The sequence below is a fragment of the Eptesicus fuscus genome, chromosome 2 (assembly GCF_027574615.1).
Source record: "Eptesicus fuscus isolate TK198812 chromosome 2, DD_ASM_mEF_20220401, whole genome shotgun sequence".
Lineage (NCBI taxonomy): Eukaryota > Metazoa > Chordata > Mammalia > Chiroptera > Vespertilionidae > Eptesicus > Eptesicus fuscus.
The window spans coordinates 72,327,619-72,342,476 of record NC_072474.1 but is presented as its reverse complement, the minus strand read 5'-3'; the positions used below and the strand labels follow the sequence as shown (position 1 = coordinate 72,342,476).

General features: G+C 38.1%; 1 protein-coding gene across 1 annotated transcript in view; it reads right to left on the bottom strand.

Moving 5' to 3' along the window:
• ADAMTS3 (ADAM metallopeptidase with thrombospondin type 1 motif 3) overlaps window positions 1–14,858 on the bottom strand; it is a 231,747-nt gene that overhangs the window by 72,536 nt on the left and 144,353 nt on the right. The gene's annotated exons all lie outside the window — the stretch shown is intronic.

Sequence of the window (14,858 nt, the reverse complement as noted above, 5' to 3'; positions counted from 1 at the left end):
GACATGAGCTCATCCTATATAATAAAAGGCTAATATGCAAATTGACCGAACAGTGGAATGACTGGTTGCTATGACATGCTATGAACACCAGGGGGCAGACAATCAACACAGGAGCTGTCCCCTGGTGGTCAGTGCGCTCCCACAGGGGGAGCACCACTCAACCAGAAGCCGGGCTCACAGCTGGCAAGTGCAGTGATGGTGGTAGGAGCCTCTCCCGCCTCTGTGGCAGCGCTAAGGATGTCCGACTGATGGACATACCCCAAGGGCTCCCAGACTGTGAGAGGGCGCAGGCCAGGCTGAGGGGACCTCCCCTCTCCCCACCGAGTGCATGAATTTTGTGCACTGGGCCTCTAGTAATTGCATAAAGATGTGTGCAGCTGTGTGGTCATCAAGAGAGCAGGTTATCAGCTGGAGAAATGAGTCATTTTGAGCATAGCTGGAAAAAATCACTCACATTCAGTTCTACCTCCTGGTACTTCTGGTAAATATTTTACTCATACTTGCCAACCTCTTCTTGAAAACATTTCTCATACCTCCACACGACAATGTCATTCATGTTTTCCACAACTCTTTATGCATACCTTTATTGTATGTATAATACATTACATACTATTTGTATGCATTACAGTATTATTTGTAAGTAGTTTCTTTGGCTGCACTGGGAGCTCCCTGAAGGAAAGAAGTATGCATTATAGACGAGGACCACTGCATAGTCTTGTAGGTTGTATGCTGCACTAGAGCACCACATCTAAAGAGATGCTGTAAATATCATGGATATCATAGATTGGTATATTTATAACATAGATTTTCTGGTGTATGTATGACTCTAAAGTATCTTGAAGAGAGAGTCCTTTATTTTCCAATATTCAAAGTTTCTGGAACATGGGAGTTACTCGAACATATTTGTACAAATGAACTCACCAAGAACTGAATGAATAACTAAGGCATAAGATATTAATGCACTGAATCCTGGTTTTATCTTTCAAGTTGACCCATGGGGAAGAAATGGATTCAATGTGACAGATAATATAGATTAAAATGTGATAAAATGAAAGATCTCTTAGCAATAAATATTGATGAATTTTATGGTCTCAGGACATGTAAAGAAAATTATCTCTGAAGTGAATATTGTAAGCTCTATCATTACTTAAACACTAAAGCAAGCAGCATAGAAAACCAGGTCCAGAAATTCACTTTTCTCCTATAGTACTTATAACCTTTAATGTCACAAAGTGTGATAAGCACTCCTATTTAGGTTTACTAAACAAATGATGTTTTTCACTTTTTTTTTCAGGTCTTCAATGGCCACATATCCAATAGACATATAACTAGGGCAAGAGGCATTAACAAAATAATACAACATAAAAGTCTGATTTTTCTGGGCTCTCCTTCATTTAACCAGTATTTTCTGAGTATTTGCTTTGTATAAAATTCTACGCCAAGTACTAGCATTCTTGAGACAGATTCATGTCTCTAAATTTCTTCCTTAGCAAGATGATAGTTTTTTACTATTTTGATATTCACTGTTGGGTTAGGGTAGAAGATACTGAGGTTGTGTAAAGTTTTTTAAATCTAATCCAGGTTGCCAGAGGTATAATGTGATTTAATCCAGTCTTTGGGTGAGCCCTGCTCTGAATGAAGGGGCATGCCCTGATTTCCCAAGCTATGCTTTTTTTAGTAATTCCTTTGCATTTAAGAGTAAAAATCTATCCGACATGAGTGAAATTATATGGTTTTTAGCTTTTTCTGACTGCCCTGTTTCACTTAGCATAATATTATCAAGATCCATTCATGTCATTGCAAATGGCAGTATTTCATCTTTTCTTATGGCTGAGCAGTATTCCATTATGTATACATAATACATCTTCTTTATCCAGTCCTCTATCCCAGGACACTTTGGTTATTTCCATGTCTTGGACACAAACAGCAGTGTGGTGGTTACCAAAAGAAAGGGGGTAGAGGGTGAAAGGGGGTCTTATATATGGTGATGTGAGAAGATTTGACTTTGGGTGATCGACACACAGTACAATATACAGATCTTGTAACAAGGAAACCCACCCCTAAAATCCATATGACCATATTAACCAATGTCACCCCAATAAATTTAAATTTTTAAAAAGTAAAACACTATAGAACTTGAGGATAAAGAGAAATAAAACTACACTAAGGCAGTGAAATCCAAAGACAAAGGGAAAACTGTAGAATCAGAGAGAAAAAGAAACATTACTTTCAAGGGAACAACAATATGACTGGCAAGTTGACTTCTCAGTAGAAATAATGAAAGTCAAAAGGCAATAGAATCATATTTTCTAAAGTGCTAAAAAAATATTCTACTAAAATAACCTTCAAAAAATAAGTCAAACGAAAGATATTTCCAGATAAGCAGAACTAAAACAAGCAATCAAAACTGTCATCAATAGACCCACAGGAAAAGGCATACTAAAGGTAGTTGTTCCAACAAAAGGAAATTGATATCTGAAAAACTTTTATAGAAAGGTATGAAGAGCACCAGAAAAAGTGGATAAAAAATAAAAAAGAATCTTGGCCATGGGGAAAGGGGGAGCTGAAAAACATACCTAGAATTAAAACATATTACAATAATAATTCAATTGTTGGTAGGGAGTGGCAAATCAAATTAAGTTGATCTAAGATTCTAGCATTTTCCTAGGACATATCAAAAAATTATTCTAGACTATAATAAGAAAAGTATGCTGTAATTTTGAGAGTAAACATCAGGGTAAACACAAAAAATAGTAAAAACATTGGGATAAATACTAAAAGAATGTAAAGAAAGGTTTATGTAAGCAGCTAACCAAATGTGGAAATGGAATTATGAAAAAAATAGTTGAGTCATTCAAAAGAAGGCAAGAAAGTAGAAAGAGGCAGACAAACAAGAAGACCAATAAGAAACAAGTAAAATCTACATAATAAAAGAGTAAGATGCAAATTGACCGTGCCTTCGTGACGCCCACCAGCCAATCAAGAGTGAGCATGCAAATTAACCCAACAAAGATGGTGGGTTAATTTGCATATGCAGATGCCAAGAGGCCGGGGGTGGGGCGGGATGCAGGCATTCTGCACCACCAAAGCCACTCTGGGCCTCTGGGCAGCGTGGAAAGGCAGAAAGGCAGCTCTAGGCTAGAGCAAAAAGGCGGCTCTGGCAGGAGCAAAGGCGGTGCTGGCAGCCAGGGTAAGGAAGGCCCATTCTTGCACGAATCTTTGTGCATCAGGCCTCTAGTGTAGATATAATCGCAGACATATCATTAGTTATTGTTGTGGGTTAAATTGTGTCCCCCAAAATACACGTTTAAGTCTTAAGCCCTGAACCTAACCATATTTTGGAGGTAGAATCATTTCAGATGTAAGCATGTAAAGACAAGGTCATGCTGAATTAGGATGGATCCTAATAACTGGTGTCCTTATAATAAGAGGGAAATTTAGACACAGACACACAGGGAGAACATCATGTGAAGATGGAAGCAGAGATTGCAGTGATGTGTCTATAAACCAAGGAATGCTAAGTTTTTATGGCAATACCAGAAGCTAGGAGAGAGGAATGCAATAGATCCTCCCTCACACCCTCCAGAAGGAACCAATCCTACTGACACCTGGATTTCAGACATCTAGCCTACAGACTGAGGAAGAACATATTTCTGTTGTTTTTAGACCACCGGTTTGTGGAATTTTGTTATGGCAGCCATAGGCAACTGATACAATTATATTACGTGAAAATTGAACATATATTTAAATTTTAAAAACACACAAATATTCTCATGCTGCAAAAGAAAACCAAACTAAAAAGCTAGCAAGAGACGTAATTTAAATCCCAAGATGTAGAGAGGTTAAGAATGAAGAAAGGTGCACCAAGCAAACATACACAAAAAAATAAAGCAGCAGATGCAATTATACTAATATCAGATAAGCTAAAACTTTAAAGCAAGGATCATTATTAAACATAAAGAAGATTTTCATAGGATTTTGATATTTTCATAACTCAATCCACCAGGAAGATATAGCAATTTTCAATTCACATGCAAATAATTATATAGCCTTACAATCTATAAAGCAAAATTCAGAAGAACTAAAATAAGAAAAACATCTTATTCATAATGAGTAGATTTAATACAACTAACACTAAAAAATAAGTAACTTTAGAAAAACAATATATATGTAGATTATATGAACAACACAATTAACAAACTTGACTTGTTGACAAACAACATTGTATCCAACAATGACAAGATTCACATTCTTTTCAAGTGATCATGGAACATTTGTCTTTTGCTAGACCATAACATTTTATGCTGGGCCATAAAGCAGGCCTGAATAAATCTCAAAGAATTTAAATCATTAAGTGTTTTCCCACTAAAATGGAAATGAGCAAGAAATAAAAACTAAAAAGACAAATAGAAAATCTTCATACAGGGAAATTAAGCAATACACTCATAAACCATGTGTCAAAGAAGACATCACAGTGGAAATTAGAAAATATGTTGAACTAAATTTGGCAGATGTACATAAGGTTGTACTTAGAGGAAAAATTTATAGCCTTAAATGCATAAATTGGAACGAGAAGAAAGGGTAAATATTAACTTCCTAAATAACCTTCTCAAAAAAATCTTTAAAGAAAAAACTTAGAAGTCATTAAATTAGATAAAATAGTAAAGAGAAGAGAGTAAAATAAAATATAAAATATACAATAGAAAAAAATTAACAGACAAAAATTAAATCTGTGGAAAGAATGATGTAGTATTAGAAGACTTCTATAAAGATCCATCAGAGAGACAAGGTACAAAAATAAGAAATGGAAAAGAAGATATCATTGCAGATCCTTAAAATAATTTTTAAAAAGGATATCATAAACAACTTTATGCCAATAAATTTTAAAATTTCTAAGAAATGTACAAATTCCTTGAAAAATACACCTTACTAAAAATTATACAAAAATTAAAATTGAATTATACTACATCTATTTAGGAAATTGAATTTGTAATTAAAATCTCTCCAGAAGTTCAAAGGATTCTTTGGACAACCTATAAGAATTAATAATTGAATTTAGCAAGTAAGATGGATATTAAGTCAACATAAAAATTACCTTTCTATGGGCTAGAAACACACAAACATTTTTTAAGATAGAATTTACACACAAAAATAATCAGATAACTAGGAATATATCTAACAAAAGATATGCAATACTTGAACACTAAAAATAATAAAATGTATTGAGAGAAAATGATATATTCATATATGAAAGGATAAACTATGTTCAGAGTTTGGAAGACTCATTATAAAAATGCCAGCTCTTCCAGATTAATTTACAGATTTAGTACAATCCAAATTAAAATTTCAATAAATATTTTTTGTGGAAGCTGTGGGGGGGGCAAATTTAAAAAAATTACGTGGAGCCCAGATGGTATGTCTCAGTGGTTGGGCATCAACCTATGAACCAGGAGGTCATGGTTCAATTCCTGGTTGGGGCACATGCCCAGGTAGCATGCTCGATCCCCAATAGGGAGTGTGCAGGAGGCAGCCGCTCGATGATTCTCTCTGATTGTTGATGTTCTATCTCTCTCTCCCTCTCCCTTCCCTTCCTCTCTGAAATCAATTTATATATATATATAATTTAAAAATTACATAGAAATACAAGGAACCAAAACAGCCATGGCACAGATTTGAACTCACACCACCATATATCAAAACCTATTAGAAAGCTAAACTGGTTAAAACAGTCTAACACTGATGCAAAAGCTAACAAAGAGGTCCATAGAAGAGTCCAGAGAGTCTAGAAGGGACCCATATACACATGGTCACCTAAAATACAAGGCAACACTAACATGAAAAGGGGAAATAATAGCCTTTTCAGGAAATGGTGTGAGGTCAACTGAATATCCATAGTGGGGGAAATGAATTTTGAGTGTACCTCACAATGAACACAAAAACAAAAAGTGGATGGCTTGCAGATACAAATAAGAAAGGAAAGAGAGCCCTGACCGGTTTGGCTCAGTGGATAGAGCGTCGGTCTCTGGACTGAAGGGTCCCGGGTTCGATTCTGGTCTAGGGCATGTACCTTGGTTGCGGGCACATTCCCAGTGGGGAGTGTGCAGGAGGCAGCTGATCGATGTTTCTCTCTCATCGATGTTTCTGACTCTCTATCCCTCTCCCTTACTCTCTGTAAAAAAAAAGTCAATAAAATATATTTTTTAAAAAAAAAAGAAAGGAAAGAGATTATCTTACTTGACTTGGGTATAGGCAAGAAACTTTAAGAGGCCATGAAGAATGTTAACGATAGAAAAATTTGGCTAAGTTCGATTTTAACATCTCTTCATCAAAGGCCAGTGAAAAGTAAGGAAAGGAAATGTAAGCGATAGTATGAAAAGAGATATTTCCAGATATCTACATATCTGAAAAAGTACTCATATGTGCACGCATAACTCCTATTCTACAAATCAATAATAAAAGCATATATTCCCAAAATAAAGAGATAAAATATTTAAACAGGCAATTAACCAAAGTGGCTATCCAAATGGTCCATAAACATATAAGATACTCAACCTTAATAGTCATCAAGGAAATGCTAATAAAACCAGAATGAGATATCACGACATACCTCCAGAATGGCTAAAATTAAAATAACAACAACAGTATGGAAGAATGGACGAGGATGTGGAACAACCAGCCTACTCATATATTTTCTGATAACAATATATATCGATAAAGCCACTCTAAAAATTGAAAATATCTTCTAAAGATGAATATATGACCCAAAAAAATTTCACTCCTAGGTATGTATCCACCAGAAATGGTTATGTTGTGCACCAAAGATATGTAGAAAAGTGTTAATAGCAGACCCACTTATAATAGCCAAAAATTAAAACAACCTGCTCCAGTAACAATGAAATGGATAATGCTATCCATGCAATAGAAAGCTATACAGCAATAAAAATGAATGAAATATAGCTACTCATATATGGATAAACTTCACAAAAATAAGCTAGACACAGAGAAACTACATACTATGCATATAATTTCATTTACTTAAAGTTCAAAATTGGGCACAATTAGCCTATACTATTTTAAGTCAAAATAATGGTGAGGGAAGTTCTGAGGTGCTGACAATGTTCTAGGCCTTGATCTGGTGGCTTTATATGTGCTAGAAAAATATGAAGGGCTGTGGGACATCATAAAGACTAACGATACTCTCCAGAGCTTAATGGAGAATAGACTTGAATAAGCATATTGCCTATTTCTTCATTTCCCCAGAATGTGTTATAAAGAATCACAAACAAAAATGTTGTCAAAGCATAGGAGCTATGTTAACAATATAAAGAAAAAGGGCACACTTTGTAAGTCATTCTATAATATTTTTGTCATTGTGACAGAATTTAAAAATGTATTTATTTCATTAAAAACTGGCAGCCTGTTTGTTCTACTGCCTGAATGGGGATAGTGCCCCTTTTCTGCTAGTAGAGAATTCTCTATTACTCTTTTCTTGCTATGCTTTGAATCATCTAAGCCAAGAGTTGTTTTTAGCATTAAGCGGCTAACCCAGGAGCAAAGAAAAGCAGTCACAAGGGATTACCTCCTTCAGGCCTGCACTAGAATTATTACACATATGAATTACTTAAAAATTGGATAATTTTATGTGGCAAAAAGAAGAAGAGAGTTATAAATAGAAGGAAGTAAAAGATGTCACTAATTATTAACTAGGCAATATGAAAATAAACGCTTCCATAAATAGATTTTTATATTTTTTCCTTACGCTAAACTTTCTTCCACTTCTGTTTCTTCCATCCTGTCTACATTGGTGGGTTATTTATTGCCATTTCAGTTATATATTTCAAGAGAATGAGGTGACTGATTATACTTTTGCATAGTTGCTTGGTTTAAAATGCTGTGAAAGGAATTTATTTTTAAATTTGGAAGCTGTTTCTATGACATCAAAAACTGACAACAGAAATGGTTAGCAAAGAAAGACTCTCAACAACACCTTTAAGTCAATGATTATAAATATTTAAAACATCTTGCCCTTGACACAAGCAATTCCTACCTTTAAATGAAAGCAGGTATTTCAGAGAAACCCAAAAAGCCACTACCAAAGCTGTAATGCTCCTGTTCTCCACTCCTCTCCTCAGAAATAAATGCCTCCTGTAGTTCACAAGTTACTACACCAAAGGACACCCTTGTTTATAGTTTTAGTTCTGAGCTGCTAGCCCTGAAATGTTTCCTCGAACTGTATTTCCTCTTGATCCAGATCTTCCTGGCTACCAATTTTATTACCAATTCCTCCATTTCTTCCATCTCTAGCATTACCTGACCCTTCAGACTTGGTGCTAGGCACGGTCTCCTGGCCCCACAACTATGACTCAGTAACCCGCCTTTAGCAACCCTGAGTAAACACTCTATTTCGTCACCGTGAGTGCGCAAATTGGCTCAGCAAGCTTGACTTTATCATAGGGCAGTGGTCGGCAAACTCATTAGTCAACAGAGCCAAATATCAACAGTACAACGATTGAAATTTCTTTTGAGAGCCAAATTTTTTCAACTTAAACTTCTTCTAATGCCACTTCTTCAAAATAGACTCGCCCAGGCCGTGGTATTTTGTGGAAGAGCCACACTCAAGGGGCCAAAGAGCCGCATGTGGCTTGCGAGCCGCAGTTTGCCGACCACGGTCATAGGGAACTGCCAATGAGCAGCCAGTGCATTTCTGGGGGTTCAGTCCATTCAAGTCCACAAATATTTCCTGAGTGCCTCCTATGGGCCCAGCACTCTGTCAGGTGCTAGAAAGAAAATGATGAATAAAAAGAGACATTTCTGGCCTTTCACAAGTTTTGAGGTAAAAGGCAGAGTTGAAACAAGTAACTGAACAGATATATGATTACAGACTATAATGAGAGTGCTGGGAAGAGTGAATACTTAATATTCCAAGGGCATGTAACAGTTGGTCTGACCCAGTCTGCAGGGTCAGGAAGGGTTTGTAAGAAAGTGACATTCAGCCAAGATCTAAAGAATGATAAATACCACCACCACCCCACCCACAAATAATCCAAATAAAAATGGGCAGAGGACCTGAATAGACATTTCTCCAAAGAGGACATATAGTGGGCCAACAGTCATATAAAAACATATTCAACATCCCTAACCAGCAAGGAAATGCAAATCAAAACCACAAGACGACACCACCTCACACCTGTCAAAATGGCTATCAAAAAATCAACAAGTGTTGGCGAGGATGTGCAGAAAAGGAACCCTCATACACTGTTTTAGGAATTGTAAATTGGTGCAGCACTACAGAAAACAGTATGGAGATTCCTCAAAAAAATTAAAACTAGAGCTGCCAAAGCCCAGCAATACCATTCGGGCTATTTATCCAAAGAAAACAAAACACTATTTTGAAAAGACATATGCATCCCTATGTTCATTGTAGTATTATTTACAATAGCCAAGATATAGAAGTAACCTAGGTGTTCATCATGGATAAAGAAGATGTGGTATGTATGTATGTATGTATGTATGTATGTATGTATGTGTATAGTGGAATATTATTCAGCCATAAAAAAAGAATGAAATATTATCACTTGCAACAACATGAATAGACCTAGAGGGCATTATGCTAAATGCAATAAGACAAAGAAAGACAAATACCATATGATTTCACTTATATGTAGAATCTAAAAATATAAAGCAAATGAGTAAAGAAAACAAAACAGACCCATAGATACAGAGAATAAGGTGATGGTTGCCAAAGGGAAGCAAATTGAGGGAACATTAAAAAAAAAAAGAGAACATTTCATTCCAACAAATGAGTATTATGGTAATTCCATGTGATGATTTGTTAGAAATATCCTAGCACCCAACAAACTTTTAATCCTTGTATTGAAAATCCAGAATGTCACTTAATGCCCCGAGAAAATAGTGACTGAGAAGAATAGCAATAAATAAGAGGTTTTCTCAGTAATTATGTCAAGCAGTGGCAACATCCATGACTATGGGATAATTCACATGTGAGATAATTCAGGAAAGACCATTTCTTGCTCAAGCTCCAGCAAGAGATTGCCTCCTTGGATCCCTCTTAACACAGAGAAGCCACTGGGTAATTTTCTATTTATTTTTTACTCTTCTATATTTGTTAATCCTCATGTGAGGATATTTTTCCAATGATTCCTTTTTTTCAGAGAGAGAGAGTGGAAGGGAGGGTTAGAGACAGAGAGAAACATAGATGTGAAAGAGACACAGCAATTGGTTGCCTCCTACATGCACCCCGACCTGGGCCAGGGATCAAACCTGCAATAGAGGTACATGCCCTTGACTGAAATCGAACATGCAATCCTCAGTCTGCACGCTGGCATCCAACCACTGAGCAAAACCGGCTAGGGCTAATTTTCTATTTTTTACTAAATGGTTAGAAATGAGAGCTTAATGTTAGAAAGCTCTTGGCTAATTAAAACAAAGACATTGCATATGGGGAAGCCCACTACTTCTCTCTCTCTCTCATAGGTCTTGGATCTGCCTCAAAGACTGTACCATTGGGAAGAGAGCAAGGAAGAGAGCTAGCTCCTACACATTCCATGTAGGTGCCAGGGTGCAGGTCAGCAGTCTACCTATGGCAGGTAGGCCAGGTCCCCTCTCCGGATAGTTTCTATCTTTAAAGCTGATGTCAGGGAGAGGTTAGCAAGGACAGCGGGAGGAAGGGATGCAAAGGGAAGGCAAAGTCTGGCACAAAGAGTAAATCCTCAGCCTATGGGCACTGTGCAGTGGCATTTTGCTGTTTTCTATTCCAGATTTGTAACCAGATGTAACTAGTAGCAGCAGGAGGCCAGGTTGACGGGTCTATGCAGGTTAAAGAGATAATCTGCAGCATGGCTGCTTGCCATTCTGATCTCAGTCCAGCAAAACTGTGGATCCTAAAATGGTGAACCAGTGGGGACTTCTGTTCAAACTGACCATCTTCAGGGTGGGAGCAGAGCCCGGGCGCTGAGTGACAGGCCACCCGCAGCACCGCAGCATTGCCATGAGGGATCCAGGCCCTCGGCGGTCACAGCCCTGTGTGGTAGCAATGGGCCAAACACAGAAACGTTAGTGTGTGTCTTTGCCTTTATCTGACGCTGTGCATAGCTGGGGATTCTGCCTGGAATCTCCAAAGTGCGTAACCACAGCGCCTGGCTCCCGCCTCGTGTGGACAAGCCAAGGGTTCTCTTGTCCAGCACTGGTGTAACCTGTCAGTAACTGCCACCTCCTGACTGCATCCTCCGGAGCTCTGTGCCTGCTGCTGCCCAAAACTGAGCACCAACACACACAAAGGCTCTAAGTGGAGACAAACATGATTTGGTACACTTTTAAACCTTCCTGAGCCCCAGCTTTCTCCTCTGTACAAAGGGGGCCGTGTTCACAGGCCTGCTTGTGTCCTAAACCAAATAATGACTTTCTCAAGTCCAGCACTGGTCGTGATTATCCAAGGCTCTGAAATCCACCAAAGCAGAGTCCATGTTTAAAAAATGAATGGAAGGGGGGAAGGGAGGAAGGAAGGGAGGAATGGCGGGAGGAAGGAAGGGAGGAATGGCGGGAGGGAGGGAGGGAGGGAAAGTAGGCAGGGGCCATACCAGGCAGGAACCTGCATGGCAGGATAATGATTTGGGTCCATGCAATGGAGGCACTTTCTTTGGGAAAATCATTAAATAATTTACCAAAGATAAGGAGATGAGGGGGAACTCTCAAATTTTGACAGGGGAAAACTAACTTCAAATATATTCCAGTGTAAGGATTGTTTCACTCCAAAGTAGAAAAATCATCAGTCTTCAGTTTTGTCAAGAGTCTCTCTGTGCCTCCAGAAAAGAAATTGAAAAAGGACCCAGAGCTATGATCAAGAAATTAGGTGGCATAAAATTCTATAAGGAAAACTACAGATGACAAAGGGGAAAGTTGCAAAGTTAGACATCAATTATATGAAGAAGAAAAGGTAAAAAATGCCATATACCAGAGATACAGGCAGCAATAGAAATATAGGAGAAGTGAATGAAAAATTAAATTAAAAATATATAGGAGAGGTTAAATAAGATGAACATCAAAAGAGTACCATTGGTAATATCAGCATTAGACAGTTATAAATATATATTCTCAAATATATGTAGCATTATATACAAGTGCTCTATAGTATTAAATATAGGTTAAACATAAAAGAGTAAACTTTAAAGTTGGAATGATTTCATTCACAATATCAAATACAAAAAGGAAGATATCCACATGACAGTAGCAGGACACAGCAGTCCTTTAAATACGTTTTTATTGATTTCAGAGAGAAAAAGGGAGAGGGAGAGGGAGAGAGGAATAGAAACATCAATGATGAGAGAGAATCATTGATCAGCTGCCTCCCGCACACTCTGGGCTAGGGATCGAGCCTGCAACCTGGGCATGTGCCCTGACTAGGAATTGAACTGTGACCGCCTGATTAATGGGTCGTTGGTCAACCAGCGAGCCACACTGGCCGGGCTGACAGAGTTCTTTTTTTCACTCTTATCTCTGCTTTATATTTAAATTGGGCAGCTGCTCTGATTTGCAAATATCATCAAGATAGTATCTATTATTATGCCCCACAGAGACTACACACATTATTCCAAATTAGCTTGGACATTCAATAAATACTCGCCATTGTGGGTGTGGAAAGGTAAGGTGGAGACGACCCTAGACTTGAGTCCTGACAGAACTTCACTGAAGGCCTGAGTCACTGAACATCTCAGATAGCAAGTCTCAAGCATCAGAGTGCATTAGAATCACCTACAGGGCTTATTAAAACACAGATCCACTTGGTCCCACCCCTAGAGTTTCTATCCAGTTGGTCTCGGTTGGGGCCTGACAAGGGCATTTCTAACTAGTTTCTAGTTGAAGCGGATGTTGTTGATCGGGAACCACATTCTGAAAACTTTACCTGTAAGGTCATGATTCCTTATTTGCAAAATGAAGATAGCACTGCCTCTAAGGCCCATCTCACAACCTGTTGAAGAAAACCAGTATAGCCCTGGGAGGATGTAAGTCATTTCATATTTTTCTTATATTGCACTGCTAAAGGTGGTATCTTTTAGTGACCAAATGACTATGTTTTGTTTAATAAAAAGATACTATGTGAGTGTGAGAGAGTAATGATCAGATATCTAAGAATTCTTTCTACGTGGCATTCACTGAAGTGGCATGGATAAGTAGGAATTCAAGAACTGAAAAAGACAGAGGACCAGGTAGTTATGTATAGCCAGTACTGTGAGCATGTCTTACCAGATATTAAATTACTGAAATGCTTCTATAAAGGCAGGCAAATAACTGCTATCCAAACCATCCCGAGTACTGCAGACCCAGAAAGGCAACCAAAAGGGAAATGCTGATACAGCAAGGGACTGCCACCCCCCTGCCTCAGCACCAGTGTCTGTTCTGTTGGGTATGCCCAGGTCACATCGGTGGTTAAATGCTTTGAATGTCACTTTTAGAAAGGAGAGAGGATGGGATGGTTACGAGCTCCTTGCAGACATCTTTCTAAATCGTTCTGGTGCAAATCCTGGACGTACAACCGTAGTTGGTTCTTCCTCTGAATCTTTATCCCATGCGAATTCCTGTTAGATGTTCGAGGAGAAAAGGGGAAGTAGAATGGTAAAAGGAGAAACATCAAAGGAGCGGAAGGATTTAGGATTATATGTTGCTGCAGAATAACTTCACTTGGGTATTGCTACAGCCTGCTCAGAAGAGTCCATTTAGAAAGGCCCACCTGGATTGCCTAAGGAGAAAGGACACAGCAACCAGATCGTATGATTGGACTGCATCTGCCCCTCTGTTCCAGCACTTTCCATAGCTATGTCAACTTTCCTCTGCAGATGCTGGAGTATTCCAAGTTGCCATCTGGTGTGACATAATTCCACTGCCAGCAGCTCTGCCACCTTGAGTCACTTAGGTTACAGCCTTGATATTCTGAGTGGCCTTTGATGTTGCCAGGCAGTGGAGAGGAATACAGACTCCCTCCTCTGAAGCTAGGTCAATGTTGTCTCTACTGGTGCTCAGAGAAAGGGCATTCTCTCCATTATTTCAGTGAAATTTCTTACCTATAAAACTGGGATTCACTAACCAATGAAACTCTAGAAATAACAGTGAAGGAACACACTAAATTTCTTCAAATATTTGTTGCCAAATAAACTACTTCCAAAGACTCTTTCTGCATATTCGGAGTAATGATCAGGTGAAGAAAACATGCTTAGAGAGTCATGAAAAAACACCTTTCAGGAAAGGCTCTCTGGAAAAAATTACCTTCAATAGATGGAATTGAAATGGTAACGTATGAAGGATCCCATCTCAACTTATACAAATCTCACCCATGTTAAAAATACTGGTGTTTCTTATTAAGTTTCTTCATTGGTTTTCATAGAAAATGGTAGATTTTATAATGCATCTACCTTAACTGCAAAACATGGGCACAATGAATGAAACATTTGGTAAATGACCGTGCAGTTTAAAAGGGATATTATTTTTAACTCAGTGTTAAGAGACAGAATGCCTATTTTCTTCCTTGTATTCACTAGAGAATATGGTAGGAACTGTTGTGGATTCTCTGTGTTTGAGCTAAAATTACTTCTAAAGTTGGTCAATTAGTTCAGAGCAAAAGATACATGTGAGTACTGCATTATGAAGAAATTGACCTTCTTAAATAGATATAGAAACTAACTAAAATATACCAGTAAAATTTTTAAAAATTGAGGAAATCTGTAAAGCACAGTAAGAAGCTGTATACAGCCGAAACCGGTTTGGCTCAGTGGATAGAGCGTCGGCCTGCAGACTGAAAGGCCCCAAGTTCGATTCGGGTCAAGGGCATGTACCTTGGTTGCAGGCAC